Below are 23,297 nucleotides of genomic sequence, written 5' to 3'. Positions count from 1 at the left end.
AAATAATTGTATCCCGTTTTATAGCGGAAATGTTGGACAACATCATGAGGGCTGGAGCTACCTTTTTACATAGAATTAGCATACAGGTAGTGTGTTCATGGGTAATAAATCGACTTTCACATGTAATGCAGTACAGAGAATATTGAGTCCTTCAAGAGGCATGAAAGAAACCCATTATTGTGTTGATTGTTCTCTCCACCTCCCTGCAACAGACACAGGATGGATGAATTAAAGTTATCCTACCAGACATAGGAGTCCTGAATGGGCCCACCAGTCTTATATATCTCGCCTGATCGAGCCTGATCGAGCGATGAGCGTGGTATCATGTTGCAAGTGGCTGCATGGCTTAGCTTACTAAATGCAAATGCATAAGAGTAATATTCTTAGCATTCCTAGAGCCTACGGCCACACCACACTGAATGCACCCGATCTCGTCTGATCTTGGAAGTTAAGCAGTGTCAGGCCTAGTTAGTACCTGGATGGGAGACCGCCTGGGAATACCAGGTGCTGTAGGCTTTTTTGTGCTCCAAGTTCAGGAAGTGAGCCCTTTCTCAATTGCCTTTTAAAACTGCAAGGTCTAGCCGACTAGATGCTTAAAAGTACAAAACTCACAAGGCCCAGAGCCTACGGCCACACCACACTGAATGCGCCTGATCTCGTCTGATCTCGGAAGCTAAGCAGTGTCGGGCCTCGTTAGTACCTGGATGGGAGACCGCCTGGGAATACCAGGTGCTGTAGGCTTTTTTGTGCTCCAAGTTCAGGAAGTGAGCCATTTCTCAATTGCCTTTCAAAACTGCAAGGTCTAGCTGACTAGATGCTTAAAAGTACAAAACTCACAAGGTCCAGAGCCTGCGGCCACACCACACTGAATGCGCCCCATCTCGTCTGATCTCGGAAGCTAAGCAGTGTCGGGCCTCGTTAGTACCTGGATGGGAGACCGCCTGGGAATACCAGGTGCTGTAGGCTTTTTTGTGCTCCAAGTTCAGGAAGTGAGCCATTTCTCAATTGCCTTTCAAAACTGCAAGGTCTAGCTGACTAGATGCTTAAAAGTACAAAACTCACTAGGCCCAGAGCCTACGGCCACACCACACTGATTGCGCCCGATCTCGTCTGATCTCGGAAGCTAAGCAGTGTCGGGCCTAGTTAGTACCTGGATGGGAGACCACCTGGGAATACCAGGTGCTGTAGGCTTTTTTGTACTCCAAGTTCAGGAAGTGAGCCATTTCACAATTGCCTTTCAAAACTGCAAGGTCTAGCCGACTAGATGCTTAAAAGTACAAAACTCACTAGGCCCAGAGCCTACGGCCACACCACACTGAATGCGCCCGATCTCGGAAGCTAAGCAGGGTCGGGCCTAGTTAGTACCTGGATGGGAGACTGCCTGGGAATACCAGGTGCTGTAGGCTTTTTTGTGCTCCATGATTAGTAATTGCGCAAATTCTCAATTATTTTTCAAATTTGGTATGTTTCCAAAATAATTGTATCCCGTTTTATAGCGGAAATGTTGGACAACATCATGAGGGCTGGAGCTACCTTTTTACATAGAATTAGCATACAGGTAGTGTGTTCATGGGTAATAAATCGACTTTCACATGTAATGCAGTACAGAGAATATTGAGTCCTTCAAGAGGCATGAAAGAAACCCATTATTGTGTTGATTGTTCTCTCCACCTCCCTGCAACAGACACAGGATGGATGAATTAAAGTTATCCTACCAGACATAGGAGTCCTGAATGGGCCCACCAGTCTTATATATCTCGCCTGATCGAGCCTGATCGAGCGATGAGCGTGGTATCATGTTGCAAGTGGCTGCATGGCTTAGCTTACTAAATGCAAATGCATAAGAGTAATATTCTTAGCATTCCTAGAGCCTACGGCCACACCACACTGAATGCACCCGATCTCGTCTGATCTCGGAAGTTAAGCAGTGTCAGGCCTAGTTAGTACCTGGATGGGAGACCGCCTGGGAATACCAGGTGCTGTAGGCTTTTTTGTGCTCCAAGTTCAGGAAGTGAGGCCTTTCTCAATTGCCTTTTAAAACTGCAAGGTCTAGCCGACTAGATGCTTAAAAGTACAAAACTCACTAGGCCCAGAGCCTAAGGCCACACCACACTGAATGCGCCTGATCTCGTCTGATCTCAGAAGCTAAGCAGTGTCGGGCCTAGTTAGTACCTGGATGGGAGACCGCCTGGGAATACCAGGTGCTGTAGGCTTTTTTGTACTCCAAGTTCAGGAAGTGAGCCATTTCTCAATTGCCTTTCAAAACTGCAAGGTCTAGCCGACTAGATGCTTAAAAGTACAAAACTCACAAGGCCCAGAGCCTACGGCCACACCACACTGAATGCGCCCGATCTCGTCTGATCTCGGAAGCTAAGCAGTGTCGGGCCTTGTTAGTACCTGGATGGGAGACCGCCTGGGAATACCAGGTGCTGTAGGCTTTTTTGTGCTCCAAGTTCAGGAAGTGAGCCATTTCACAATTGCCTTTCAAAACTGCAAGGTCTAGCCGACTAGATGCCTAAAAGTACAAAACTCTCTAGGCCCAGAGCCTACGGCCACACCACACTGAATGCGCCCGATCTCGGAAGCTAAACAGGGTCGGGCCTAGTTAGTACCTGGATGGGAGACTGCCTGGGAATACCAGGTGCTGTAGGCTTTTTTGTGCTCCATGATTAGTAATTGCGCAACTTCTCAATTATTTTTCAAATTTGGTATGTTTCCAAAATAATTGTATCCCGTTTTATAGCGGAAATGTTGGACAACATCATGAGGGCTGGAGCTACCTTTTTACATAGAATTAGCATACAGGTAGTGTGTTCATGGGTAATAAATCGACTTTCACATGTAATGCAGTACAGAGAATATTGAGTCCTTCAAGAGGCATGAAAGAAAACCATTATTGTGTTGATTGTTCTCTCCACCTCCCTGCAACAGACACAGGATGGATGAATTAAAGTTATCCTACCAGACATAGGAGTCCTGAATGGGCCCACCAGTCTTATATATCTCGCCTGATCGAGCCTGATCGAGCGATGAGCGTGGTATCATGTTGCAAGTGGCTGCATGGCTTAGCTTACTAAATGCAAATGCATAAGAGTAATATTCTTAGCATTCCTAGAGCCTACGGCCACACCACACTGAATGCACCCGATCTCGTCTGATCTCGGAAGTTAAGCAGTGTCAGGCCTAGTTAGTACCTGGATGGGAGACTGCCTGGGAATACCAGGTGCTGTAGGCTTTTTTGTGCTCCAAGTTCAGGAAGTGAGCCCTTTCTCAATTGCCTTTTAAAACTGCAAGGTCTAGCCGACTAGATGCTTAAAAGTACAAAACTCACAAGGCCCAGAGCCTACGGCCACACCACACTGAATGTGCCTGATCTTGTCTGATCTCGGAAGCTAAGCAGTGTCGGGCCTCGTTAGTACCTGGATGGGAGACCGCCTGGGAATACCAGGTGCTGTAGGCTTTTTTGTGCTCCAAGTTCAGGAAGTGAGCCATTTCTCAATTGCCTTTCAAAACTGCAAGGTCTAGCTGACTAGATGCTTAAAAGTACAAAACTCACTAGGCCCAGAGCCTACGGCCACACCACACTGATTGCGCCCGATCTCGTCTGATCTCGGAAGCTAAGCAGTGTCGGGCCTAGTTAGTACCTGGATGGGAGACCACCTGGGAATACCAGGTGCTGTAGGCTTTTTTGTACTCCAAGTTCAGGAAGTGAGCCATTTCACAATTGACTTTCAAAACTGCAAGGTCTAGCCGACTAGATGCTTAAAAGTACAAAACTCACTAGGCCCAGAGCCTACGGCCACACCACACTGAATGCGCCCAATCTCGGAAGCTAAGCAGGGTCAGGCCTAGTTAGTACCTGGATGGGAGACTGCCTGGGAATACCAGGTGCTGTAGGCTTTTTTGTGCTCCATGATTAGTAATTGCGCAAATTCTCAATTATTTTTCAAATTTGGTATGTTTCCAAAATAATTGTATCCCGTTTTATAGCGGAAATGTTGGACAACATCATGAGGGCTGGAGCTACCTTTTTACATAGAATTAGCATACAGGTAGTGTGTTCATGGGTAATAAATCGACTTTCACATGTAATGCAGTACAGAGAATATTGAGTCCTTCAAGAGGCATGAAAGAAACCCATTATTGTGTTGATTGTTCTCTCCACCTCCCTGCAACAGACACAGGATGGATGAATTAAAGTTATCCTACCAGACATAGGAGTCCTGAATGGGCCCACCAGTCTTATATATCTCGCCTGATCGAGCCTGATCGAGCGATGAGCGTGGTATCATGTTGCAAGTGGCTGCATGGCTTAGCTTACTAAATGCAAATGCATAAGAGTAATATTCTTAGCATTCCTAGAGCCTACGGCCACACCACACTGAATGCACCCGATCTCGTCTGATCTCGGAAGTTAAGCAGTGTCAGGCCTAGTTAATACCTGGATGGGAGACCGCCTGGGAATACCAGGTGCTGTAGGCTTTTTTGTGCTCCAAGTTCAGGAAGTGAGCCCTTTCTCAATTGCCTTTTAAAACTGCAAGGTCTAGCCGACTAGATGCTTAAAAGTTCAAAACTCACTAGGCCCAGAGCCTAAGGCCACACCACACTGAATGCGCCTGATCTCGTCTGATCTCAGAAGCTAAGCAGTGTCGGGCCTAGTTAGTACCTGGATGGGAGACCGCCTGGGAATACCAGGTGCTGTAGGCTTTTTTGTACTCCAAGTTCAGGAAGTGAGCCATTTCTCAATTGCCTTTCAAAACTGCAAGGTCTAGCCGACTAGATGCTTAAAAGTACAAAACTCACAAGGCCCAGAGCCTACGGCCACATCACACTGAATGCGCCCGATCTCATCTGATCTCGGAAGCTAAGCAGTGTCGGGCCTTGTTAGCACCTGGATGGGAGACCGCCTGGGAATACCAGGTGCTGTAGGCTTTTTTGTGCTCCAAGTTCAGGAAGTGAGCCATTTCACAATTGCCTTTCAAAACTGCAAGGTCTAGCCGACTAGATGCTTAAAAGTACAAAACTCACAAGGCCCAGAGCCTACGGCCACACCACACTGAATGCGTCTGATCTCGGAAGCTAAGCAGTGTAGGGCCTCGTTAGTACCTGGATGGGAGACTGCCTGGGAATACCAGGTGCTGTAGGCTTTTTTGTGCTCCATGATTAGTAATTGCGCAACTTCTCAATTATTTTTCAAATTTGGTATGTTTCCAAAATAATTGTATCCCGTTTTATAGCGGAAATGTTGGACAACATCATGAGGGCTGGAGCTACCTTTTTACATAGAATTAGCATACAGGTAGTGTGTTCATGGGTAATAAATCGACTTTCACATGTAATGCAGTACAGAGAATATTGAGTCCTTCAAGAGGCATGAAAGAAAACCATTATTGTGTTGATTGTTCTCTCCACCTCCCTGCAACAGACACAGGATGGATGAATTAAAGTTATCCTACCAGACATAGGAGTCCTGAATGGGCCCACCAGTCTTATATATCTCGCCTGATCGAGCGATGAGCGTGGTATCATGTTGCAAGTGGCTGCATGGCTTAGCTTACTAAATGCAAATGCATAAGAGTAATATTCTTAGCATTCCTAGAGCCTACGGCCACACCACACTGAATGCACCCGATCTCGTCTGATCTCGGAAGTTAAGCAGTGTCAGGCCTAGTTAGTACCTGGATGGGAGAAGGCCTGGGAATACCAGGTGCTGTAGGCTTTTTTGTGCTCCAAGTTCAGGAAGTGAGGCCTTTCTCAATTGCCTTTTAAAACTGCAAGGTCTAGCCGACTAGATGCTTAAAAGTACAAAACTCACTAGGCCCAGAGCCTACGGCCACACCACACTGAATGCGCCTGATCTCGTCTGATCTCAGAAGCTAAGCAGTGTCGGTCCTAGTTAGTACCTGGATGGGAGACCACCTGGGAATACAAGGTGCTGTAGGCTTTTTTGTGCTCCAAGTTCAGGAAGTGAGCCATTTCACAATTGCCTTTCAAAACTGCAAGGTCTAGCCGACTAGATGCTTAAAAGTACAAAAATCACACGGCCCAGAGCCTACGGCCACACCACACTGAATGCGCCTGATCTCGTCTGATCTCAGAAGCTAAGCAGTGTCGGGCCTAATTAGTACCTGGATGGGAGACCGCCTGGGAATACCAGGTGCTGTAGGCTTTTTTGTACTCCAAGTTCAGGAAGTGAGCCATTTCTCAATTGCCTTTCAAAACTGCAAGGTCTAGCCGACTAGATGCTTAAAAGTACAAAACTCACAAGGCCCAGAGCCTACGGCCACACCACACTGAATGCGCCCGAACTCGTCTGATCTCGGAAGCTAAGCAGTGTCGGGCCTCGTTAGTACCTGGATGGGAGACCGCCTGGGAATACCAGGTGCTGTAGGCTTTTTTGTGCTCCAAGTTCAGGAAGTGAGCCATTTCACAATTGCCTTTCAAAACTGCAAGGTCTAGCCGACTAGATGCTTAAAAGTACAAAACTCACAAGGCCCAGAGCCTACGGCCACACCACACTGAATGCGTCTGATCTCAGAAGCTAAGCAGTGTAGGGCCTCGTTAGTACCTGGATGGGAGACCGCCTGGGAATACCAGGTGCTGTAGGCTTTTTTGTGCTCCAAGTTCAGGAAGTGAGCCTATTTCACAATTGCCTTTCAAAACTGCAAGGTCTAGCCGACTAGATGCTTAAAAGTACAAAACTCTCTAGGCCCAGAGCCTACGGCCACACCACACTGAATGCGCCCGATCTCGGAAGCTAAACAGGGTCGGGCCTAGTTAGTACCTGGATGGGAGACTGCCTGGGAATACCAGGTGCTGTAGGCTTTTTTGTGCTCCATGATTAGTAATTGCGCAACTTCTCAATTATTTTTCAAATTTGGTATGTTTCCAAAATAATTGTATCCCGTTTTATAGCGGAAATGTTGGACAACATCATGAGGGCTGGAGCTACCTTTTTACATAGAATTAGCATACAGGTAGTGTGTTCATGGGTAATAAATCGACTTTCACATGTAATGCAGTACAGAGAATATTGAGTCCTTCAAGAGGCATGAAAGAAAACCATTATTGTGTTGATTGTTCTCTCCACCTCCCTGCAACAGACACAGGATGGATGAATTAAAGTTATCCTACCAGACATAGGAGTCCTGAATGGGCCCACCAGTCTTATATATCTCGCCTGATCGAGCCTGATCGAGCGATGAGCGTGGTATCATGTTGCAAGTGGCTGCATGGCTTAGCTTACTAAATGCAAATGCATAAGAGTAATATTCTTAGCATTCCTAGAGCCTACGGCCACACCACACTGAATGCACCCGATCTCGTCTGATCTCGGAAGTTAAGCAGTGTCAGGCCTAGTTAGTACCTGGATGGGAGACTGCCTGGGAATACCAGGTGCTGTAGGCTTTTTTGTGCTCCAAGTTCAGGAAGTGAGCCCTTTCTCAATTGCCTTTTAAAACTGCAAGGTCTAGCCGACTAGATGCTTAAAAGTACAAAACTCACAAGGCCCAGAGCCTACGGCCACACCACACTGAATGTGCCTGATCTCGTCTGATCTCGGAAGCTAAGCAGTGTCGGGCCTCGTTAGTACCTGGATGGGAGACCGCCTGGGAATACCAGGTGCTGTAGGCTTTTTTGTGCTCCAAGTTCAGGAAGTGAGCCATTTCTCAATTGCCTTTCAAAACTGCAAGGTCTAGCTGACTAGATGCTTAAAAGTACAAAACTCACTAGGCCCAGAGACTACGGACACACCACACTGATTGCGCCCGATCTCGTCTGATCTCGGAAGCTAAGCAGTGTCGGGCCTAGTTAGTACCTGGATGGGAGACCACCTGGGAATACCAGGTGCTGTAGGCTTTTTTGTGCTCCAAGTTCAGGAAGTGAGCCATTTCACAATTGCCTTTCAAAACTGCAAGGTCTAGCCGACTAGATGCTTAAAAGTACAAACTCACTAGGCCCAGAACCTACGGCCACACCACACTGAATGCGCCCGATCTCGGAAGCTAAGCAGGGTCGGGCCTAGTTAGTACCTGGATGGGAGACTGCTTGGGAATACCAGGTGCTGTAGGCTTTTTTTGTGCTCCATGATTAGTAATTGCGCAACTTCTCAATTATTTTTCAAATTTGGTATGTTTCCAAAATAATTGTATCCCGTTTTATAGCGGAAATGTTGGACAACATCATGAGGGCTGGAGCTACCTTTTTACATAGAATTAGCATACAGGTAGTGTGTTCATGGGTAATAAATCGACTTTCACATGTAATGCAGTACAGAGAATATTGAGTCCTTCAAGAGGCATGAAAGAAAACCATTATTGTGTTGATTGTTCTCTCCACCTCCCTGCAACAGACACAGGATGGATGAATTAAAGTTATCCTACCAGACATAGGAGTCCTGAATGGGCCCACCAGTCTTATATATCTCGCCTGATCGAGCCTGATCGAGCGATGAGCGTGGTATCATGTTGCAAGTGGCTGCATGGCTTAGCTTACTAAATGCAAATGCATAAGAGTAATATTCTTAGCATTCCTAGAGCCTACGGCCACACCACACTGAATGCACCCGATCTCGTCTGATCTCGGAAGTTAAGCAGTGTCAGGCCTAGTTAGTACCTGGATGGGAGACCGCCTGGGAATACCAGGTGCTGTAGGCTTTTTTGTGCTCCAAGTTCAGGAAGTGAGCCCTTTCTCAATTGCCTTTTAAAACTGCAAGGTCTAGCCGACTAGATGCTTAAAAGTACAAAACTCACTAGGCCCAGAGCCTACGGCCACACCACACTGAATGCGCCTGATCTCGTCTGATCTCAGAAGCTAAGCAGTGTCGGGCCTAGTTAGTACCTGGATGGGAGACCACCTGGGAATACCAGGTGCTGTAGGCTTTTTTGTGCTCCAAGTTCAGGAAGTGAGCCATTTCACAATTGCCTTTCAAAACTGCAAGGTCTAGCCGACTAGATGCTTAAAAGTACAAAACTCACTAGGCCCAGAGCCTACGGCCACACCACACTGAATGCGCCCGATCTCGTCTGATCTCGGAAGCTAAGCAGTGTCGGGCCTAGTTAGTACCTGGATGGGAGACCACCTGGGAATACCAGGTGCTGTAGGCTTTTTTGTGCTCCAAGTTCAGGAAGTGAGCCATTTCACAATTGCCTTTCAAAACTGCAAGGTCTAGCCGACTAGATGCTTAAAAGTACAAACTCACTAGGCCCAGAGCCTACGGCCACACCACACTGAATGCGCCCGATCTCGGAAGCTAAGCAGGGTCGGGCCTAGTTAGTACCTGGATGGGAGACTGCCTGGGAATACCAGGTGCTGTAGACTTTTTTGTGCTCCATGATTAGTAATTGCGCAACTTCTCAATTATTTTTCAAATTTGGTATGTTTCCAAAATAATTGTATCCCGTTTTATAGCGGAAATGTTGGACAACATCATGAGGGCTGGAGCTACCTTTTTACATAGAATTAGCATACAGGTAGTGTGTTCATGGGTAATAAATCGACTTTCACATGTAATGCAGTACAGAGAATATTGAGTCCTTCAAGAGGCATGAAAGAAAACCATTATTGTGTTGATTGTTCTCTCCACCTCCCTGCAACAGACACAGGATGGATGAATTAAAGTTATCCTACCAGACATAGGAGTCCTGAATGGGCCCACCAGTCTTATATATCTCGCCTGATCGAGCCTGATCGAGCGATGAGCGTGGTATCATGTTGCAAGTGGCTGCATGGCTTAGCTTACTAAATGCAAATGCATAAGAGTAATATTCTTAGCATTCCTAGAGCCTACGGCCACACCACACTGAATGCGTCTGATCTTGGAAGTTAAGCAGTGTCAGGCCTAGTTAGTACCTGGATGGGAGACCGCCTGGGAATACCAGGTGCTGTAGGCTTTTTTGTGCTCCAAGTTCAGGAAGTGAGCCCTTTCTCAATTGCCTTTTAAAACTGCAAGGTCTAGCCGACTAGATGCTTAAAAGTACAAAACTCACTAGGCCCAGAGCCTACGGCCACACCACACTGAATGCGCCTGATCTCGTCTGATCTCGGAAGCTAAGCAGTGTCGGGCCTCGTTAGTACCTGGATGGGAGACCGCCTGGGAATACCAGGTGCTGTAGGCTTTTTTGTGCTCCAAGTTCAGGAAGTGAGCCATTTCTCAATTGCCTTTCAAAACTGCAAGGTCTAGCTGACTAGATGCTTAAAAGTACAAAACTCACAAGGCCCAGAGCCTGCGGCCACACCACACTGAATGTGCCCCATCTCGTCTGATCTCGGAAGCTAAGCAGTGTCAGGCCTCGTTAGTACCTGGATGGGAGACCGCCTGGGAATACCAGGTGCTGTAGGCTTTTTTGTGCTCCAAGTTCAGGAAGTGAGCCATTTCTCAATTGCCTTTCAAAACTGCAAGGTCTAGCTGACTAGATGCTTAAAAGTACAAAACTCACTAGGCCCAGAGCCTACGGCCACACCACACTGATTGCGCCCGATCTCGTCTGATCTCGGAAGCTACGCAGTGTCGGGCCTAGTTAGTACCTGGATGGGAGACCACCTGGGAATACCAGGTGCTGTAGGCTTTTTTGTACTCCAAGTTCAGGAAGTGAGCCATTTCACAATTGCCTTTCAAAACTGCAAGGTCTAGCCGACTAGATGCTTAAAAGTACAAAACTCACTAGGCCCAGAGCCTACGGCCACACCACACTGAATGCGCCCGATCTCGGAAGCTAAGCAGGGTCGGGCCTAGTTAGTACCTGGATGGGAGACTGCCTGGGAATACCAGGTGCTGTAGGCTTTTTTGTGCTCCATGATTAGTAATTGCGCAACTTCTCAATTATTTTTCAAATTTGGTATGTTTCCAAAATAATTGTATCCCGTTTTATAGCGGAAATGTTGGACAACATCATGAGGGCTGGAGCTACCTTTTTACATAGAATTAGCATACAGGTAGTGTGTTCATGGGTAATAAATCGACTTTCACATGTAATGCAGTACAGAGAATATTGAGTCCTTCAAGAGGCATGAAAGAAACCCATTATTGTGTTGATTGTTCTCTCCACCTCCCTGCAACAGACACAGGATGGATGAATTAAAGTTATCCTACCAGACATAGGAGTCCTGAATGGGCCCACCAGTCTTATATATCTCGCCTGATCGAGCGATGAGCGTGGTATCATGTTGCAAGTGGCTGCATGGCTTAGCTTACTAAATGCAAATGCATAAGAGTAATATTCTTAGCATTCCTAGAGCCTACGGCCACACCACACTGAATGCACCCGATCTCGTCTGATCTCGGAAGTTAAGCAGTGTCAGGCCTAGTTAGTACCTGGATGGGAGACCGCCTGGGAATACCAGGTGCTGTAGGCTTTTTTGTGCTCCAAGTTCAGGAAGTGAGCCCTTTCTCAACTGCCTTTTAAAACTGCAAGGTCTAGCCGACTAGATGCTTAAAAGTACAAAACTCACTAGGCCCAGAGCCTAAGGCCACACCACACTGAATGCGCCTGATCTCGTCTGATCTCAGAAGCTAAGCAGTGTCGGGCCTAGTTAGTACCTGGATGGGAGACCGCCTGGGAATACCAGGTGCTGTAGGCTTTTTTGTACTCCAAGTTCAGGAAGTGAGCCATTTCTCAATTGCCTTTCAAAACTGCAAGGTCTAGCCGACTAGATGCTTAAAAGTACAAAACTCACAGGGCCCAGAGCCTACGGCCACACCACACTGAATGCGCCCGATCTCGTCTGATCTCGGAAGCTAAGCAGTGTCGGGCCTTGTTAGTACCTGGATGGGAGACCGCCTGGGAATACCAGGTGCTGTAGGCTATTTTGTGCTCCAAGTTCAGGAAGTGAGCCATTTCACAATTGCCTTTCAAAACTGCAAGGTCTAGCCGACTAGATGCTTAAAAGTACAAAACTCACTAGGCCCAGAGCCTACGGCCACACCACACTGAATGCGCCTGATCTCGTCTGATCTCAGAAGCTAAGCATTGTCGGGCCTAGTTAGTACCTGGATGGGAGACCGCCTGGCAATACCAGGTGCTGTAGGCTTTTTTGTACTCCAAGTTCAGGAAGTGAGCCATTTCTCAATTGCCTTTCAAAACTGCAAGGTCTAGCCGACTAGATGCTTAAAAGTACAAAACTCACTAGGCCCAGAGCCTACGGCCACACCACACTGAATGCGCCCGATCTCGTCTGATCTCGGAAGCTAAGCAGTGTCAGGCCTAGTTAGTACCTGGATGGGAGACCACCTGGGAATACCAGGTGCTGTAGGCTTTTTTGTGCTCCAAGTTCAGGAAGTGAGCCATTTCACAATTGCCTTTCAAAACTGCAAGGTCTAGCCGACTAGATGCTTAAAAGTACAAACTCACTAGGCCCAGAACCTACGGCCACACCACACTGAATGCGCCCGATCTCGGAAGCTAAGCAGGGTCGGGCCTAGTTAGTACCTGGATGGGAGACTGCTTGGGAATACCAGGTGCTGTAGGCTTTTTTTGTGCTCCATGATTAGTAATTGCGCAACTTCTCAATTATTTTTCAAATTTGGTATGTTTCCAAAATAATTGTATCCCGTTTTATAGCGGAAATGTTGGACAACATCATGAGGGCTGGAGCTACCTTTTTACATAGAATTAGCATACAGGTAGTGTGTTCATGGGTAATAAATCGACTTTCACATGTAATGCAGTACAGAGAATATTGAGTCCTTCAAGAGGCATGAAAGAAAACCATTATTGTGTTGATTGTTCTCTCCACCTCCCTGCAACAGACACAGGATGGATGAATTAAAGTTATCCTACCAGACATAGGAGTCCTGAATGGGCCCACCAGTCTTATATATCTCGCCTGATCGAGCCTGATCGAGCGATGAGCGTGGTATCATGTTGCAAGTGGCTGCATGGCTTAGCTTACTAAATGCAAATGCATAAGAGTAATATTCTTAGCATTCCTAGAGCCTACGGCCACACCACACTGAATGCACCCGATCTCGTCTGATCTCGGAAGTTAAGCAGTGTCAGGCCTAGTTAGTACCTGGATGGGAGACTGCCTGGGAATACCAGGTGCTGTAGGCTTTTTTGTGCTCCAAGTTCAGGAAGTGAGCCCTTTCTCAATTGCCTTTTAAAACTGCAAGGTCTAGCCGACTAGATGCTTAAAAGTACAAAACTCACAAGGCCCAGAGCCTACGGCCACACCACACTGAATGTGCCTGATCTTGTCTGATCTCGGAAGCTAAGCAGTGTCGGGCCTCGTTAGTACCTGGATGGGAGACCGCCTGGGAATACCAGGTGCTGTAGGCTTTTTTGTGCTCCAAGTTCAGGAAGTGAGCCATTTCTCAATTGCCTTTCAAAACTGCAAGGTCTAGCTGACTAGATGCTTAAAAGTACAAAACTCACTAGGCCCAGAGCCTACGGCCACACCACACTGATTGCGCCCGATCTCGTCTGATCTCGGAAGCTAAGCAGTGTCGGGCCTAGTTAGTACCTGGATGGGAGACCACCTGGGAATACCAGGTGCTGTAGGCTTTTTTGTACTCCAAGTTCAGGAAGTGAGCCATTTCACAATTGCCTTTCAAAACTGCAAGGTCTAGCCGACTAGATGCTTAAAAGTACAAAACTCACTAGGCCCAGAGCCTACGGCCACACCACACTGAATGCGCCCAATCTCGGAAGCTAAGCAGGGTCAGGCCTAGTTAGTACCTGGATGGGAGACTGCCTGGGAATACCAGGTGCTGTAGGCTTTTTTGTGCTCCATGATTAGTAATTGCGCAAATTCTCAATTATTTTTCAAATTTGGTATGTTTCCAAAATAATTGTATCCCGTTTTATAGCGGAAATGTTGGACAACATCATGAGGGCTGGAGCTACCTTTTTACATAGAATTAGCATACAGGTAGTGTGTTCATGGGTAATAAATCGACTTTCACATGTAATGCAGTACAGAGAATATTGAGTCCTTCAAGAGGCATGAAAGAAAACCATTATTGTGTTGATTGTTCTCTCCACCTCCCTGCAACAGACACAGGATGGATGAATTAAAGTTATCCTACCAGACATAGGAGTCCTGAATGGGCCCACCAGTCTTATATATCTCGCCTGATCGAGCCTGATCGAGCGATGAGCGTGGTATCATGTTGCAAGTGGCTGCATGGCTTAGCTTACTAAATGCAAATGCATAAGAGTAATATTCTTAGCATTCCTAGAGCCTACGGCCACACCACACTGAATGCACCCGATCTCGTCTGATCTCGGAAGTTAAGCAGTGTCAGGCCTAGTTAGTACCTGGATGGGAGACTGCCTGGGAATACCAGGTGCTGTAGGCTTTTTTGTGCTCCAAGTTCAGGAAGTGAGCCCTTTCTCAATTGCCTTTTAAAACTGCAAGGTCTAGCCGACTAGATGCTTAAAAGTACAAAACTCACAAGGCCCAGAGCCTACGGCCACACCACACTGAATGTGCCTGATCTCGTCTGATCTCGGAAGCTAAGCAGTGTCAGGCCTCGTTAGTACCTGGATGGGAGACCGCCTGGGAATACCAGGTGCTGTAGGCTTTTTTGTGCTCCAAGTTCAGGAAGTGAGCCATTTCTCAATTGCCTTTCAAAACTGCAAGGTCTAGCTGACTAGATGCTTAAAAGTACAAAACTCACTAGGCCCAGAGACTACGGACACACCACACTGATTGCGCCCGATCTCGTCTGATCTCGGAAGCTAAGCAGTGTCGGGCCTAGTTAGTACCTGGATGGGAGACCACCTGGGAATACCAGGTGCTGTAGGCTTTTTTGTGCTCCAAGTTCAGGAAGTGAGCCATTTCACAATTGCCTTTCAAAACTGCAAGGTCTAGCCGACTAGATGCTTAAAAGTACAAACTCACTAGGCCCAGAACCTACGGCCACACCACACTGAATGCGCCCGATCTCGGAAGCTAAGCAGGGTCGGGCCTAGTTAGTACCTGGATGGGAGACTGCTTGGGAATACCAGGTGCTGTAGGCTTTTTTTGTGCTCCATGATTAGTAATTGCGCAACTTCTCAATTATTTTTCAAATTTGGTATGTTTCCAAAATAATTGTATCCCGTTTTATAGCGGAAATGTTGGACAACATCATGAGGGCTGGAGCTACCTTTTTACATAGAATTAGCATACAGGTAGTGTGTTCATGGGTAATAAATCGACTTTCACATGTAATGCAGTACAGAGAATATTGAGTCCTTCAAGAGGCATGAAAGAAAACCATTATTGTGTTGATTGTTCTCTCCACCTCCCTGCAACAGACACAGGATGGATGAATTAAAGTTATCCTACCAGACATAGGAGTCCTGAATGGGCCCACCAGTCTTATATATCTCGCCTGATCGAGCCTGATCGAGCGATGAGCGTGGTATCATGTTGCAAGTGGCTGCATGGCTTAGCTTACTAAATGCAAATGCATAAGAGTAATATTCTTAGCATTCCTAGAGCCTACGGCCACACCACACTGAATGCACCCGATCTCGTCTGATCTCGGAAGTTAAGCAGTGTCAGGCCTAGTTAGTACCTGGATGGGAGACCGCCTGGGAATACCAGGTGCTGTAGGCTTTTTTGTGCTCCAAGTTCAGGAAGTGAGCCCTTTCTCAATTGCCTTTTAAAACTGCAAGGTCTAGCCGACTAGATGCTTAAAAGTACAAAACTCACTAGGCCCAGAGCCTACGGCCACACCACACTGAATGCGCCTGATCTCGTCTGATCTCAGAAGCTAAGCAGTGTCGGGCCTAGTTAGTACCTGGATGGGAGACCACCTGGGAATACCAGGTGCTGTAGGCTTTTTTGTGCTCCAAGTTCAGGAAGTGAGCCATTTCACAATTGCCTTTCAAAACTGCAAGGTCTAGCCGACTAGATGCTTAAAAGTACAAAACTCACTAGGCCCAGAGCCTACGGCCACACCACACTGAATGCGCCCGATCTCGTCTGATCTCGGAAGCTAAGCAGTGTCGGGCCTAGTTAGTACCTGGATGGGAGACCACCTGGGAATACCAGGTGCTGTAGGCTTTTTTGTGCTCCAAGTTCAGGAAGTGAGCCATTTCACAATTGCCTTTCAAAACTGCAAGGTCTAGCCGACTAGATGCTTAAAAGTACAAACTCACTAGGCCCAGAGCCTACGGCCACACCACACTGAATGCGCCCGATCTCGGAAGCTAAGCAGGGTCGGGCCTAGTTAGTACCTGGATGGGAGACTGCCTGGGAATACCAGGTGCTGTAGACTTTTTTGTGCTCCATGATTAGTAATTGCGCAACTTCTCAATTATTTTTCAAATTTGGTATGTTTCCAAAATAATTGTATCCCGTTTTATAGCGGAAATGTTGGACAACATCATGAGGGCTGGAGCTACCTTTTTACATAGAATTAGCATACAGGTAGTGTGTTCATGGGTAATAAATCGACTTTCACATGTAATGCAGTACAGAGAATATTGAGTCCTTCAAGAGGCATGAAAGAAAACCATTATTGTGTTGATTGTTCTCTCCACCTCCCTGCAACAGACACAGGATGGATGAATTAAAGTTATCCTACCAGACATAGGAGTCCTGAATGGGCCCACCAGTCTTATATATCTCGCCTGATCGAGCCTGATCGAGCGATGAGCGTGGTATCATGTTGCAAGTGGCTGCATGGCTTAGCTTACTAAATGCAAATGCATAAGAGTAATATTCTTAGCATTCCTAGAGCCTACGGCCACACCACACTGAATGCGTCTGATCTTGGAAGTTAAGCAGTGTCAGGCCTAGTTAGTACCTGGATGGGAGACCGCCTGGGAATACCAGGTGCTGTAGGCTTTTTTGTGCTCCAAGTTCAGGAAGTGAGCCCTTTCTCAATTGCCTTTTAAAACTGCAAGGTCTAGCCGACTAGATGCTTAAAAGTACAAAACTCACTAGGCCCAGAGCCTACGGCCACACCACACTGAATGCGCCTGATCTCGTCTGATCTCGGAAGCTAAGCAGTGTCGGGCCTCGTTAGTACCTGGATGGGAGACCGCCTGGGAATACCAGGTGCTGTAGGCTTTTTTGTGCTCCAAGTTCAGGAAGTGAGCCATTTCTCAATTGCCTTTCAAAACTGCAAGGTCTAGCTGACTAGATGCTTAAAAGTACAAAACTCACAAGGCCCAGAGCCTGCGGCCACACCACACTGAATGTGCCCCATCTCGTCTGATCTCGGAAGCTAAGCAGTGTCGGGCCTCGTTAGTACCTGGATGGGAGACCGCCTGGGAATACCAGGTGCTGTAGGCTTTTTTGTGCTCCAAGTTCAGGAAGTGAGCCATTTCTCAATTGCCTTTCAAAACTGCAAGGTCTAGCTGACTAGATGCTTAAAAGTACAAAACTCACTAGGCCCAGAGCCTACGGCCACACCACACTGATTGCGCCCGATCTCGTCTGATCTCGGAAGCTACGCAGTGTCGGGCCTAGTTAGTACCTGGATGGGAGACCACCTGGGAATACCAGGTGCTGTAGGCTTTTTTGTACTCCAAGTTCAGGAAGTGAGCCATTTCACAATTGCCTTTCAAAACTGCAAGGTCTAGCCGACTAGATGCTTAAAAGTACAAAACTCACTAGGCCCAGAGCCTACGGCCACACCACACTGAATGCGCCCGATCTCGGAAGCTAAGCAGGGTCGGGCCTAGTTAGTACCTGGATGGGAGACTGCCTGGGAATACCAGGTGCTGTAGGCTTTTTTGTGCTCCATGATTAGTAATTGCGCAACTTCTCAATTATTTTTCAAATTTGGTATGTTTCCAAAATAATTGTATCCCGTTTTATAGCGGAAATGTTGGACAACATCATGAGGGCTGGAGCTACCTTTTTACATAGAATTAGCATACAGGTAGTGTGTTCATGGGTAATAAATCGACTTTCACATGTAATGCAGTACAGAGAATATTGAGTCCTTCAAGAGGCATGAAAGAAACCCATTATTGTGTTGATTGTTCTCTCCACCTCCCTGCAACAGACACAGGATGGATGAATTAAAGTTATCCTACCAGACATAGGAGTCCTGAATGGGCCCACCAGTCTTATATATCTCGCCTGATCGAGCGATGAGCGTGGTATCATGTTGCAAGTGGCTGCATGGCTTAGCTTACTAAATGCAAATGCATAAGAGTAATATTCTTAGCATTCCTAGAGCCTACGGCCACACCACACTGAATGCACCCGATCTTGTCTGATCTCGGAAGTTAAGCAGTGTCAGGCCTAGTTAGTACCTGGATGGGAGACCGCCTGGGAATACCAGGTGCTGTAGGCTTTTTTGTGCTCCAAGTTCAGGAAGTGAGCCCTTTCTCAATTGCCTTTTAAAACTGCAAGGTCTAGCCGACTAGATGCTTAAAAGTACAAAACTCACAAGGCCCAGAGCCTACGGCCACACCACACTGAATGCGCCTGATCTCGTCTGATCTCAGAAGCTAAGCAGTGTCGGGCCTCGTTAGTACCTGGATGGGAGACCGCCTGGGAATACCAGGTGCTGTAGGCTTTTTTGTGCTCCAAGTTCAGGAAGTGAGCCATTTCTCAATTGCCTTTCAAAACTGCAAGGTCTAGCTGACTAGATGCTTAAAAGTACAAAACTCACAAGGCCCAGAGCCTGATGCCACACCACACTGAATGTGCCCCATCTCGTCTGATCTCGGAAACTAAGCAGTGTCGGGCCTCGTTAGTACCTGGATGGGAGACCGCCTGGGAATACCAGGTGCTGTAGGCTTTTTTGTGCTCCAAGTTCAGGAAGTGAGCCATTTCTCAATTGCCTTTCAAAACTGCAAGGTCTAGCTGACTAGATGCTTAAAAGTACAAAACTCACTAGGCCCAGAGCCTACGGCCACACCACACTGAATGCGCCTGATCTCGTCTGATCTCAGAAGCTAAGCAGTGTCGGGCCTAGTTAGTACCTGGATGGGAGACCACCTGGGAATACCAGGTGCTGTAGGCTTTTTTGTGCTCCAAGTTCAGGAAGTGAGCCATTTCACAATTGCCTTTCAAAACTGCAAGGTCTAGCCGACTAGATGCTTAAAAGTACAAAACTCACTAGGCCCAGAGCCTACCGCCACACCACACTGAATGCGCCCGATCTCGTCTGATCTCGGAAGCTAAGCAGTGTCGGGCCTAGTTAGTACCTGGATGGGAGACCACCTGGGAATACCAGGTGCTGTAGGCTTTTTTGTGCTCCAAGTTCAGGAAGTGAGCCATTTCACAATTGCCTTTCAAAACTGCAAGGTCTAGCCGACTAGATGCTTAAAAGTACAAACTCACTAGGCCCAGAGCCTACGGCCACACCACACTGAATGCGCCCGATCTCGGAAGCTAAGCAGGGTCGGGCCTAGTTAGTACCTGGATGGGAGACTGCCTGGGAATACCAGGTGCTGTAGGCTTTTTTTGTGCTCCATGATTAGTAATTGCGCAACTTCTCAATTATTTTTCAAATTTGGTATGTTTCCAAAATAATTGTATCCCGTTTTATAGCGGAAATGTTGGACAACATCATGAGGGCTGGAGCTACCTTTTTACATAGAATTAGCATACAGGTAGTGTGTTCATGGGTAATAAATCGACTTTCACATGTAATGCAGTACAGAGAATATTGAGTCCTTCAAGAGGCATGAAAGAAAACCATTATTGTGTTGATTGTTCTCTCCACCTCCCTGCAACAGACACAGGATGGATGAATTAAAGTTATCCTACCAGACATAGGAGTCCTGAATGGGCCCACCAGTCTTATATATCTCGCCTGATCGAGCCTGATCGAGCGATGAGCGTGGTATCATGTTGCAAGTGGCTGCATGGCTTAGCTTACTAAATGCAAATGCATAAGAGTAATATTCTTAGCATTCCTAGAGCCTACGGCCACACCACACTGAATGCGTCTGATCTTGGAAGTTAAGCAGTGTCAGGCCTAGTTAGTACCTGGATGGGAGACCGCCTGGGAATACCAGGTGCTGTAGGCTTTTTTGTGCTCCAAGTTCAGGAAGTGAGCCCTTTCTCAATTGCCTTTTAAAACTGCAAGGTCTAGCCGACTAGATGCTTAAAAGTACAAAACTCACAAGGCCCAGAGCCTACGGCCACACCACACTGAATGCGCCTGATCTCGTCTGATCTCGGAAGCTAAGCAGTGTCGGGCCTCGTTAGTACCTGGATGGGAGACCACCTGAGAATACCAGGTGCTGTAGGCTTTTTTGTGCTCCAAGTTCAGGAAGTGAGCCATTTCTCAATTGCCTTTCAAAACTGCAAGGTCTAGCTGACTAGATGCTTAAAAGTACAAAACTCACAAGGCCCAGAGCCTGCGGCCACACCACACTGAATGTGCCCCATCTCGTCTGATCTCGGAAGCTAAGCAGTGTCGGGCCTCGTTAGTACCTGGATGGGAGACCGCCTGGGAATACCAGGTGCTGTAGGCTTTTTTGTACTCCAAGTTCAGGAAGTGAGCCATTTCACAATTGCCTTTCAAAACTGCAAGGTCTAGCCGACTAGATGCTTAAAAGTACAAAACTCACTAGGCCCAGAGCCTACGGCCACACCACACTGAATGCGCCCGATCTCGGAAGCTAAGCAGGGTCGGGCCTAGTTAGTACCTGGATGGGAGACTGCCTGGGAATACCAGGTGCTGTAGGCTTTTTTGTGCTCCATGATTAGTAATTGCGCAACTTCTCAATTATTTTTCAAATTTGGTATGTTTCCAAAATAATTGTATCCCGTTTTATAGCGGAAATGTTGGACAACATCATGAGGGCTGGAGCTACCTTTTTACATAGAATTAGCATACAGGTAGTGTGTTCATGGGTAATAAATCGACTTTCACATGTAATGCAGTACAGAGAATATTGAGTCCTTCAAGAGGCATGAAAGAAAACCATTACTGTGTTGATTGTTCTCTCCACCTCCCTGCAACAGACACAGGATGGATGAATTAAAGTTATCCTACCAGACATAGGAGTCCTGAATGGGCCCACCAGTCTTATATATCTCGCCTGATCGAGCCTGATCGAGCGATGAGCGTGGTATCATGTTGCAAGTGGCTGCATGGCTTAGCTTACTAAATGCAAATGCATAAGAGTAATATTCTTAGCATTCCTAGAGCCTACGGCCACACCACACTGAATGCACCCGATCTCGTCTGATCTCGGAAGTTAAGCAGTGTCAGGCCTAGTTAGTACCTGGATGGGAGACCGCCTGGGAATACCAGGTGCTGTAGGCTTTTTTGTGCTCCAAGTTCAGGAAGTGAGCCCTTTCTCAATTGCCTTTTAAAACTGCAAGGTCTAGCCGACTAGATGCTTAAAAGTACAAAACTCACTAGGCCCAGAGCCTACGGCCACACCACACTGAATGCGCCTGATCTCGTCTGATCTCAGAAGCTAAGCAGTGTCGGGCCTAGTTAGTACCTGGATGGGAGACCACCTGGGAATACCAGGTGCTGTAGGCTTTTTTGTGCTCCAAGTTCAGGAAGTGAGCCATTTCACAATTGCCTTTCAAAACTGCAAGGTCTAGCCGACTAGATGCTTAAAAGTACAAAACTCACTAGTCCCAGAGCCTACGGCCACACCACACTGAATGCGCCCGATCTCGGAAGCTAAGCAGGGTCGGGCCTAGTTAGTACCTGGATGGGAGACTGCCTGGGAATACCAGGTGCTGTAGGCTTTTTTGTGCTCCATGATTAGTAATTGCGCAACTTCTCAATTATTTTTCAAATTTGGTATGTTTCCAAAATAATTGTATCCCGTTTTATAGCGGAAATGTTGGACAACATCATGAGGGCTGGAGCTACCTTTTTACATAGAATTAGCATACAGGTAGTGTGTTCATGGGTAATAAATCGACTTTCACATGTAATGCAGTACAGAGAATATTGAGTCCTTCAAGAGGCATGAAAGAAAACCATTACTGTGTTGATTGTTCTCTCCACCTCCCTGCAACAGACACAGGATGGATGAATTAAAGTTATCCTACCAGACATAGGAGTCCAGAATGGGCCCACCAGTCTTATATATCTCGCCTGATCGAGCCTGATCGAGCGATGAGCGTGGTATCATGTTGCAAGTGGCTGCATGGCTTAGCTTACTAAATGCAAATGCATAAGAGTAATATTCTTAGCATTCCTAGAGCCTACGGCCACACCACACTGAATGCACCCGATCTCGTCTGATCTCGGAAGTTAAGCAGTGTTAGGCCTAGTTAGTACCTGGATGGGAGACCGCCTGGGAATACCAGGTGCTGTAGGCTTTTTTGTGCTCCAAGTTCAGGAAGTGAGCCCTTTCTCAATTGCCTTTCAAAACTGCAAGGTCTAGCCGACTAGATGCTTAAAAGTACAAAACTCACTAGGCCCAGAGCCTACGGCCACACCACACTGAATGCGCCTGATCTCGTCTGATCTCAGAAGCTAAGCAATGTCGGGCCTAGTTAGTACCTGGATGGGAGACCGCCTGGGAATACCAGGTGCTGTAGGCTTTTTTGTACTCCAAGTTCAGGAAGTGAGCCATTTCTCAATTGCCTTTCAAAACTGCAAGGTCTAGCCGACTAGATGCTTAAAAGTACAAAACTCACAAGGCCCAGAGCCTACGGCCACACCACACTGAATGCGCCCGATCTCGTCTGATCTCGGAAGCTAAGCAGTGTCGGGCCTCGTTAGTACCTGGATGGGAGACCGCCTGGGAATACCAGGTGCTGTAGGCTTTTTTGTGCTCCAAGTTCAGGAAGTGAGCCATTTCACAATTCCCTTTCAAAACTGCAAGGTCTAGCCGACTAGATGCTTAAAAGTACAAAACTCAATAGGCCCAGAGCCTACGGCCACACCACACTGAATGCGCCCGATCTCGGAAGCTGAGCAGGGTCAGGCCTAGTTAGTACCTGGATGGGAGACTGCCTGGGAATACCAGGTGCTGTAGGCTTCTTTGTGCTCCATGATTAGTAATTGCGCAACTTCTCAATTATTTTTCAAATTTGGTATGTTTCCAAAATAATTGTATCCCGTTTTATAGCGGAAATGTTGGACAACATCATGAGGGCTGGAGCTACCTTTTTACATAGAATTAGCATACAGGTAGTGTGTTCATGGGTAATAAATCGACTTTCACATGTAATGCAGTACAGAGAATATTGAGTCCTTCAAGAGGCATGAAAGAAACCCATTATTGTGTTGATTGTTCTCTCCACCTCCCTGCAACAGACACAGGATGGATGAATTAAAGTTATCCTACCAGACATAGGAGTCCTGAATGGGCCCACCAGTCTTATATATCTCGTCTGATCGAGCCTGATCGAGCGATGAGCGTGGTATCATGTTGCAAGTGGCTGCATGGCTTAGCTTACTAAATGCAAATGCA

At 47.0% G+C, this 23,297-nt stretch overlaps 50 non-coding genes and 26 pseudogenes across 50 annotated transcripts; all 76 read left to right on the top strand.

The window, feature by feature from the left end:
* The first annotated feature begins 397 nt into the window (after window positions 1-397).
* LOC138463663 (5S ribosomal RNA) lies at window positions 398-516 on the top strand. Its single transcript, XR_011266250.1, has one exon. It is a non-coding gene; the product is annotated as a 5S ribosomal RNA (ribosomal RNA).
* Window positions 517-622: 106 nt separating this feature from the next.
* LOC138463786 (5S ribosomal RNA) lies at window positions 623-741 on the top strand. The gene has a single exon (XR_011266371.1). It is a non-coding gene; the product is annotated as a 5S ribosomal RNA (ribosomal RNA).
* Window positions 742-847: 106 nt separating this feature from the next.
* LOC138455211 (5S ribosomal RNA) lies at window positions 848-966 on the top strand. The gene has a single exon (XR_011261852.1). It is a non-coding gene; the product is annotated as a 5S ribosomal RNA (ribosomal RNA).
* A 106-nt stretch (window positions 967-1,072) lies between these two features.
* Window positions 1,073-1,191, top strand: LOC138460556 (5S ribosomal RNA). Its single transcript, XR_011263238.1, has one exon. It is a non-coding gene; the product is annotated as a 5S ribosomal RNA (ribosomal RNA).
* A 106-nt stretch (window positions 1,192-1,297) lies between these two features.
* Window positions 1,298-1,406, top strand: LOC138457161 (5S ribosomal RNA; annotated as a pseudogene).
* A 463-nt stretch (window positions 1,407-1,869) lies between these two features.
* Window positions 1,870-1,988, top strand: LOC138461522 (5S ribosomal RNA). Its single transcript, XR_011264137.1, has one exon. It is a non-coding gene; the product is annotated as a 5S ribosomal RNA (ribosomal RNA).
* A 106-nt stretch (window positions 1,989-2,094) lies between these two features.
* LOC138464907 (5S ribosomal RNA) lies at window positions 2,095-2,213 on the top strand. The gene has a single exon (XR_011267483.1). It is a non-coding gene; the product is annotated as a 5S ribosomal RNA (ribosomal RNA).
* Window positions 2,214-2,319: 106 nt separating this feature from the next.
* On the top strand, window positions 2,320-2,438 carry LOC138461123 (5S ribosomal RNA). Its single transcript, XR_011263759.1, has one exon. It is a non-coding gene; the product is annotated as a 5S ribosomal RNA (ribosomal RNA).
* A 106-nt stretch (window positions 2,439-2,544) lies between these two features.
* Window positions 2,545-2,653, top strand: LOC138457708 (5S ribosomal RNA; annotated as a pseudogene).
* Window positions 2,654-3,116: 463 nt separating this feature from the next.
* On the top strand, window positions 3,117-3,235 carry LOC138463447 (5S ribosomal RNA). Its single transcript, XR_011266033.1, has one exon. It is a non-coding gene; the product is annotated as a 5S ribosomal RNA (ribosomal RNA).
* Window positions 3,236-3,341: 106 nt separating this feature from the next.
* Window positions 3,342-3,460, top strand: LOC138455099 (5S ribosomal RNA). Its single transcript, XR_011261743.1, has one exon. It is a non-coding gene; the product is annotated as a 5S ribosomal RNA (ribosomal RNA).
* Window positions 3,461-3,566: 106 nt separating this feature from the next.
* Window positions 3,567-3,685, top strand: LOC138460554 (5S ribosomal RNA). Its single transcript, XR_011263237.1, has one exon. It is a non-coding gene; the product is annotated as a 5S ribosomal RNA (ribosomal RNA).
* A 106-nt stretch (window positions 3,686-3,791) lies between these two features.
* Window positions 3,792-3,900, top strand: LOC138459599 (5S ribosomal RNA; annotated as a pseudogene).
* Window positions 3,901-4,363: 463 nt separating this feature from the next.
* LOC138464611 (5S ribosomal RNA) lies at window positions 4,364-4,482 on the top strand. Its single transcript, XR_011267189.1, has one exon. It is a non-coding gene; the product is annotated as a 5S ribosomal RNA (ribosomal RNA).
* Window positions 4,483-4,588: 106 nt separating this feature from the next.
* On the top strand, window positions 4,589-4,707 carry LOC138464906 (5S ribosomal RNA). The gene has a single exon (XR_011267482.1). It is a non-coding gene; the product is annotated as a 5S ribosomal RNA (ribosomal RNA).
* Window positions 4,708-4,813: 106 nt separating this feature from the next.
* Window positions 4,814-4,932, top strand: LOC138454678 (5S ribosomal RNA). Its single transcript, XR_011261345.1, has one exon. It is a non-coding gene; the product is annotated as a 5S ribosomal RNA (ribosomal RNA).
* A 106-nt stretch (window positions 4,933-5,038) lies between these two features.
* Window positions 5,039-5,147, top strand: LOC138458673 (5S ribosomal RNA; annotated as a pseudogene).
* A 453-nt stretch (window positions 5,148-5,600) lies between these two features.
* LOC138455487 (5S ribosomal RNA) lies at window positions 5,601-5,719 on the top strand (annotated as a pseudogene).
* A 106-nt stretch (window positions 5,720-5,825) lies between these two features.
* On the top strand, window positions 5,826-5,944 carry LOC138464919 (5S ribosomal RNA). The gene has a single exon (XR_011267495.1). It is a non-coding gene; the product is annotated as a 5S ribosomal RNA (ribosomal RNA).
* A 106-nt stretch (window positions 5,945-6,050) lies between these two features.
* On the top strand, window positions 6,051-6,169 carry LOC138461049 (5S ribosomal RNA). The gene has a single exon (XR_011263692.1). It is a non-coding gene; the product is annotated as a 5S ribosomal RNA (ribosomal RNA).
* A 106-nt stretch (window positions 6,170-6,275) lies between these two features.
* Window positions 6,276-6,394, top strand: LOC138464597 (5S ribosomal RNA). The gene has a single exon (XR_011267175.1). It is a non-coding gene; the product is annotated as a 5S ribosomal RNA (ribosomal RNA).
* Window positions 6,395-6,500: 106 nt separating this feature from the next.
* Window positions 6,501-6,609, top strand: LOC138456564 (5S ribosomal RNA; annotated as a pseudogene).
* Window positions 6,610-6,716: 107 nt separating this feature from the next.
* On the top strand, window positions 6,717-6,825 carry LOC138457707 (5S ribosomal RNA; annotated as a pseudogene).
* Window positions 6,826-7,288: 463 nt separating this feature from the next.
* On the top strand, window positions 7,289-7,407 carry LOC138463446 (5S ribosomal RNA). The gene has a single exon (XR_011266032.1). It is a non-coding gene; the product is annotated as a 5S ribosomal RNA (ribosomal RNA).
* A 106-nt stretch (window positions 7,408-7,513) lies between these two features.
* LOC138453937 (5S ribosomal RNA) lies at window positions 7,514-7,632 on the top strand. Its single transcript, XR_011260636.1, has one exon. It is a non-coding gene; the product is annotated as a 5S ribosomal RNA (ribosomal RNA).
* A 106-nt stretch (window positions 7,633-7,738) lies between these two features.
* LOC138454453 (5S ribosomal RNA) lies at window positions 7,739-7,857 on the top strand. Its single transcript, XR_011261130.1, has one exon. It is a non-coding gene; the product is annotated as a 5S ribosomal RNA (ribosomal RNA).
* Window positions 7,858-7,962: 105 nt separating this feature from the next.
* Window positions 7,963-8,071, top strand: LOC138458228 (5S ribosomal RNA; annotated as a pseudogene).
* A 464-nt stretch (window positions 8,072-8,535) lies between these two features.
* On the top strand, window positions 8,536-8,654 carry LOC138461521 (5S ribosomal RNA). Its single transcript, XR_011264136.1, has one exon. It is a non-coding gene; the product is annotated as a 5S ribosomal RNA (ribosomal RNA).
* Window positions 8,655-8,760: 106 nt separating this feature from the next.
* Window positions 8,761-8,879, top strand: LOC138463118 (5S ribosomal RNA). The gene has a single exon (XR_011265703.1). It is a non-coding gene; the product is annotated as a 5S ribosomal RNA (ribosomal RNA).
* A 106-nt stretch (window positions 8,880-8,985) lies between these two features.
* LOC138460753 (5S ribosomal RNA) lies at window positions 8,986-9,104 on the top strand. The gene has a single exon (XR_011263421.1). It is a non-coding gene; the product is annotated as a 5S ribosomal RNA (ribosomal RNA).
* Window positions 9,105-9,209: 105 nt separating this feature from the next.
* LOC138458134 (5S ribosomal RNA) lies at window positions 9,210-9,318 on the top strand (annotated as a pseudogene).
* A 463-nt stretch (window positions 9,319-9,781) lies between these two features.
* Window positions 9,782-9,890, top strand: LOC138459193 (5S ribosomal RNA; annotated as a pseudogene).
* Window positions 9,891-9,996: 106 nt separating this feature from the next.
* LOC138463785 (5S ribosomal RNA) lies at window positions 9,997-10,115 on the top strand. Its single transcript, XR_011266370.1, has one exon. It is a non-coding gene; the product is annotated as a 5S ribosomal RNA (ribosomal RNA).
* Window positions 10,116-10,221: 106 nt separating this feature from the next.
* LOC138456050 (5S ribosomal RNA) lies at window positions 10,222-10,340 on the top strand (annotated as a pseudogene).
* Window positions 10,341-10,446: 106 nt separating this feature from the next.
* LOC138464929 (5S ribosomal RNA) lies at window positions 10,447-10,565 on the top strand. Its single transcript, XR_011267504.1, has one exon. It is a non-coding gene; the product is annotated as a 5S ribosomal RNA (ribosomal RNA).
* Window positions 10,566-10,671: 106 nt separating this feature from the next.
* On the top strand, window positions 10,672-10,780 carry LOC138457160 (5S ribosomal RNA; annotated as a pseudogene).
* Window positions 10,781-11,233: 453 nt separating this feature from the next.
* Window positions 11,234-11,352, top strand: LOC138461520 (5S ribosomal RNA). Its single transcript, XR_011264135.1, has one exon. It is a non-coding gene; the product is annotated as a 5S ribosomal RNA (ribosomal RNA).
* A 106-nt stretch (window positions 11,353-11,458) lies between these two features.
* Window positions 11,459-11,577, top strand: LOC138464905 (5S ribosomal RNA). Its single transcript, XR_011267481.1, has one exon. It is a non-coding gene; the product is annotated as a 5S ribosomal RNA (ribosomal RNA).
* Window positions 11,578-11,683: 106 nt separating this feature from the next.
* On the top strand, window positions 11,684-11,802 carry LOC138461122 (5S ribosomal RNA). Its single transcript, XR_011263758.1, has one exon. It is a non-coding gene; the product is annotated as a 5S ribosomal RNA (ribosomal RNA).
* Window positions 11,803-11,908: 106 nt separating this feature from the next.
* LOC138455000 (5S ribosomal RNA) lies at window positions 11,909-12,027 on the top strand. Its single transcript, XR_011261649.1, has one exon. It is a non-coding gene; the product is annotated as a 5S ribosomal RNA (ribosomal RNA).
* A 106-nt stretch (window positions 12,028-12,133) lies between these two features.
* Window positions 12,134-12,252, top strand: LOC138463043 (5S ribosomal RNA). The gene has a single exon (XR_011265630.1). It is a non-coding gene; the product is annotated as a 5S ribosomal RNA (ribosomal RNA).
* A 105-nt stretch (window positions 12,253-12,357) lies between these two features.
* Window positions 12,358-12,466, top strand: LOC138458227 (5S ribosomal RNA; annotated as a pseudogene).
* Window positions 12,467-12,930: 464 nt separating this feature from the next.
* Window positions 12,931-13,049, top strand: LOC138463445 (5S ribosomal RNA). Its single transcript, XR_011266031.1, has one exon. It is a non-coding gene; the product is annotated as a 5S ribosomal RNA (ribosomal RNA).
* Window positions 13,050-13,155: 106 nt separating this feature from the next.
* LOC138455098 (5S ribosomal RNA) lies at window positions 13,156-13,274 on the top strand. The gene has a single exon (XR_011261742.1). It is a non-coding gene; the product is annotated as a 5S ribosomal RNA (ribosomal RNA).
* Window positions 13,275-13,380: 106 nt separating this feature from the next.
* Window positions 13,381-13,499, top strand: LOC138460553 (5S ribosomal RNA). Its single transcript, XR_011263236.1, has one exon. It is a non-coding gene; the product is annotated as a 5S ribosomal RNA (ribosomal RNA).
* A 106-nt stretch (window positions 13,500-13,605) lies between these two features.
* Window positions 13,606-13,714, top strand: LOC138459598 (5S ribosomal RNA; annotated as a pseudogene).
* A 463-nt stretch (window positions 13,715-14,177) lies between these two features.
* Window positions 14,178-14,296, top strand: LOC138463443 (5S ribosomal RNA). The gene has a single exon (XR_011266030.1). It is a non-coding gene; the product is annotated as a 5S ribosomal RNA (ribosomal RNA).
* A 106-nt stretch (window positions 14,297-14,402) lies between these two features.
* LOC138455164 (5S ribosomal RNA) lies at window positions 14,403-14,521 on the top strand. The gene has a single exon (XR_011261806.1). It is a non-coding gene; the product is annotated as a 5S ribosomal RNA (ribosomal RNA).
* A 106-nt stretch (window positions 14,522-14,627) lies between these two features.
* Window positions 14,628-14,746, top strand: LOC138454452 (5S ribosomal RNA). Its single transcript, XR_011261129.1, has one exon. It is a non-coding gene; the product is annotated as a 5S ribosomal RNA (ribosomal RNA).
* Window positions 14,747-14,851: 105 nt separating this feature from the next.
* Window positions 14,852-14,960, top strand: LOC138458226 (5S ribosomal RNA; annotated as a pseudogene).
* A 464-nt stretch (window positions 14,961-15,424) lies between these two features.
* Window positions 15,425-15,543, top strand: LOC138461519 (5S ribosomal RNA). The gene has a single exon (XR_011264134.1). It is a non-coding gene; the product is annotated as a 5S ribosomal RNA (ribosomal RNA).
* Window positions 15,544-15,649: 106 nt separating this feature from the next.
* LOC138463106 (5S ribosomal RNA) lies at window positions 15,650-15,768 on the top strand. Its single transcript, XR_011265691.1, has one exon. It is a non-coding gene; the product is annotated as a 5S ribosomal RNA (ribosomal RNA).
* A 106-nt stretch (window positions 15,769-15,874) lies between these two features.
* LOC138460741 (5S ribosomal RNA) lies at window positions 15,875-15,993 on the top strand. Its single transcript, XR_011263410.1, has one exon. It is a non-coding gene; the product is annotated as a 5S ribosomal RNA (ribosomal RNA).
* Window positions 15,994-16,098: 105 nt separating this feature from the next.
* Window positions 16,099-16,207, top strand: LOC138458133 (5S ribosomal RNA; annotated as a pseudogene).
* Window positions 16,208-16,670: 463 nt separating this feature from the next.
* On the top strand, window positions 16,671-16,779 carry LOC138459192 (5S ribosomal RNA; annotated as a pseudogene).
* Window positions 16,780-16,885: 106 nt separating this feature from the next.
* On the top strand, window positions 16,886-17,004 carry LOC138463784 (5S ribosomal RNA). Its single transcript, XR_011266369.1, has one exon. It is a non-coding gene; the product is annotated as a 5S ribosomal RNA (ribosomal RNA).
* Window positions 17,005-17,110: 106 nt separating this feature from the next.
* On the top strand, window positions 17,111-17,229 carry LOC138455550 (5S ribosomal RNA; annotated as a pseudogene).
* A 106-nt stretch (window positions 17,230-17,335) lies between these two features.
* LOC138464928 (5S ribosomal RNA) lies at window positions 17,336-17,454 on the top strand. Its single transcript, XR_011267503.1, has one exon. It is a non-coding gene; the product is annotated as a 5S ribosomal RNA (ribosomal RNA).
* Window positions 17,455-17,560: 106 nt separating this feature from the next.
* On the top strand, window positions 17,561-17,669 carry LOC138457157 (5S ribosomal RNA; annotated as a pseudogene).
* Window positions 17,670-18,122: 453 nt separating this feature from the next.
* Window positions 18,123-18,241, top strand: LOC138464637 (5S ribosomal RNA). Its single transcript, XR_011267215.1, has one exon. It is a non-coding gene; the product is annotated as a 5S ribosomal RNA (ribosomal RNA).
* Window positions 18,242-18,347: 106 nt separating this feature from the next.
* Window positions 18,348-18,466, top strand: LOC138462558 (5S ribosomal RNA). The gene has a single exon (XR_011265154.1). It is a non-coding gene; the product is annotated as a 5S ribosomal RNA (ribosomal RNA).
* A 106-nt stretch (window positions 18,467-18,572) lies between these two features.
* LOC138457481 (5S ribosomal RNA) lies at window positions 18,573-18,691 on the top strand (annotated as a pseudogene).
* Window positions 18,692-18,797: 106 nt separating this feature from the next.
* On the top strand, window positions 18,798-18,916 carry LOC138463093 (5S ribosomal RNA). Its single transcript, XR_011265679.1, has one exon. It is a non-coding gene; the product is annotated as a 5S ribosomal RNA (ribosomal RNA).
* A 106-nt stretch (window positions 18,917-19,022) lies between these two features.
* Window positions 19,023-19,141, top strand: LOC138463278 (5S ribosomal RNA). Its single transcript, XR_011265865.1, has one exon. It is a non-coding gene; the product is annotated as a 5S ribosomal RNA (ribosomal RNA).
* A 105-nt stretch (window positions 19,142-19,246) lies between these two features.
* Window positions 19,247-19,355, top strand: LOC138457156 (5S ribosomal RNA; annotated as a pseudogene).
* A 464-nt stretch (window positions 19,356-19,819) lies between these two features.
* Window positions 19,820-19,928, top strand: LOC138459191 (5S ribosomal RNA; annotated as a pseudogene).
* A 106-nt stretch (window positions 19,929-20,034) lies between these two features.
* LOC138454241 (5S ribosomal RNA) lies at window positions 20,035-20,153 on the top strand. The gene has a single exon (XR_011260927.1). It is a non-coding gene; the product is annotated as a 5S ribosomal RNA (ribosomal RNA).
* A 106-nt stretch (window positions 20,154-20,259) lies between these two features.
* LOC138455549 (5S ribosomal RNA) lies at window positions 20,260-20,378 on the top strand (annotated as a pseudogene).
* Window positions 20,379-20,484: 106 nt separating this feature from the next.
* On the top strand, window positions 20,485-20,593 carry LOC138457155 (5S ribosomal RNA; annotated as a pseudogene).
* Window positions 20,594-21,056: 463 nt separating this feature from the next.
* Window positions 21,057-21,175, top strand: LOC138461518 (5S ribosomal RNA). Its single transcript, XR_011264132.1, has one exon. It is a non-coding gene; the product is annotated as a 5S ribosomal RNA (ribosomal RNA).
* A 106-nt stretch (window positions 21,176-21,281) lies between these two features.
* On the top strand, window positions 21,282-21,400 carry LOC138463081 (5S ribosomal RNA). Its single transcript, XR_011265667.1, has one exon. It is a non-coding gene; the product is annotated as a 5S ribosomal RNA (ribosomal RNA).
* Window positions 21,401-21,506: 106 nt separating this feature from the next.
* Window positions 21,507-21,615, top strand: LOC138457154 (5S ribosomal RNA; annotated as a pseudogene).
* A 463-nt stretch (window positions 21,616-22,078) lies between these two features.
* Window positions 22,079-22,197, top strand: LOC138458426 (5S ribosomal RNA). Its single transcript, XR_011262414.1, has one exon. It is a non-coding gene; the product is annotated as a 5S ribosomal RNA (ribosomal RNA).
* Window positions 22,198-22,303: 106 nt separating this feature from the next.
* Window positions 22,304-22,422, top strand: LOC138463092 (5S ribosomal RNA). Its single transcript, XR_011265678.1, has one exon. It is a non-coding gene; the product is annotated as a 5S ribosomal RNA (ribosomal RNA).
* Window positions 22,423-22,528: 106 nt separating this feature from the next.
* Window positions 22,529-22,647, top strand: LOC138462199 (5S ribosomal RNA). The gene has a single exon (XR_011264802.1). It is a non-coding gene; the product is annotated as a 5S ribosomal RNA (ribosomal RNA).
* Window positions 22,648-22,753: 106 nt separating this feature from the next.
* Window positions 22,754-22,862, top strand: LOC138459544 (5S ribosomal RNA; annotated as a pseudogene).
* The last annotated feature ends 435 nt before the right edge of the window (window positions 22,863-23,297 follow it).

This window comes from Ambystoma mexicanum, chromosome 4p, assembly GCF_040938575.1.
Source record: "Ambystoma mexicanum isolate Mex_15411 chromosome 4p, UKY_AmexF1_1, whole genome shotgun sequence".
In the NCBI taxonomy this organism is placed as follows: Eukaryota; Metazoa; Chordata; class Amphibia; order Caudata; family Ambystomatidae; genus Ambystoma; species Ambystoma mexicanum.
Note: the sequence above shows the minus strand (reverse complement) of the source record. Positions and strands in the feature narration are given on the sequence as shown.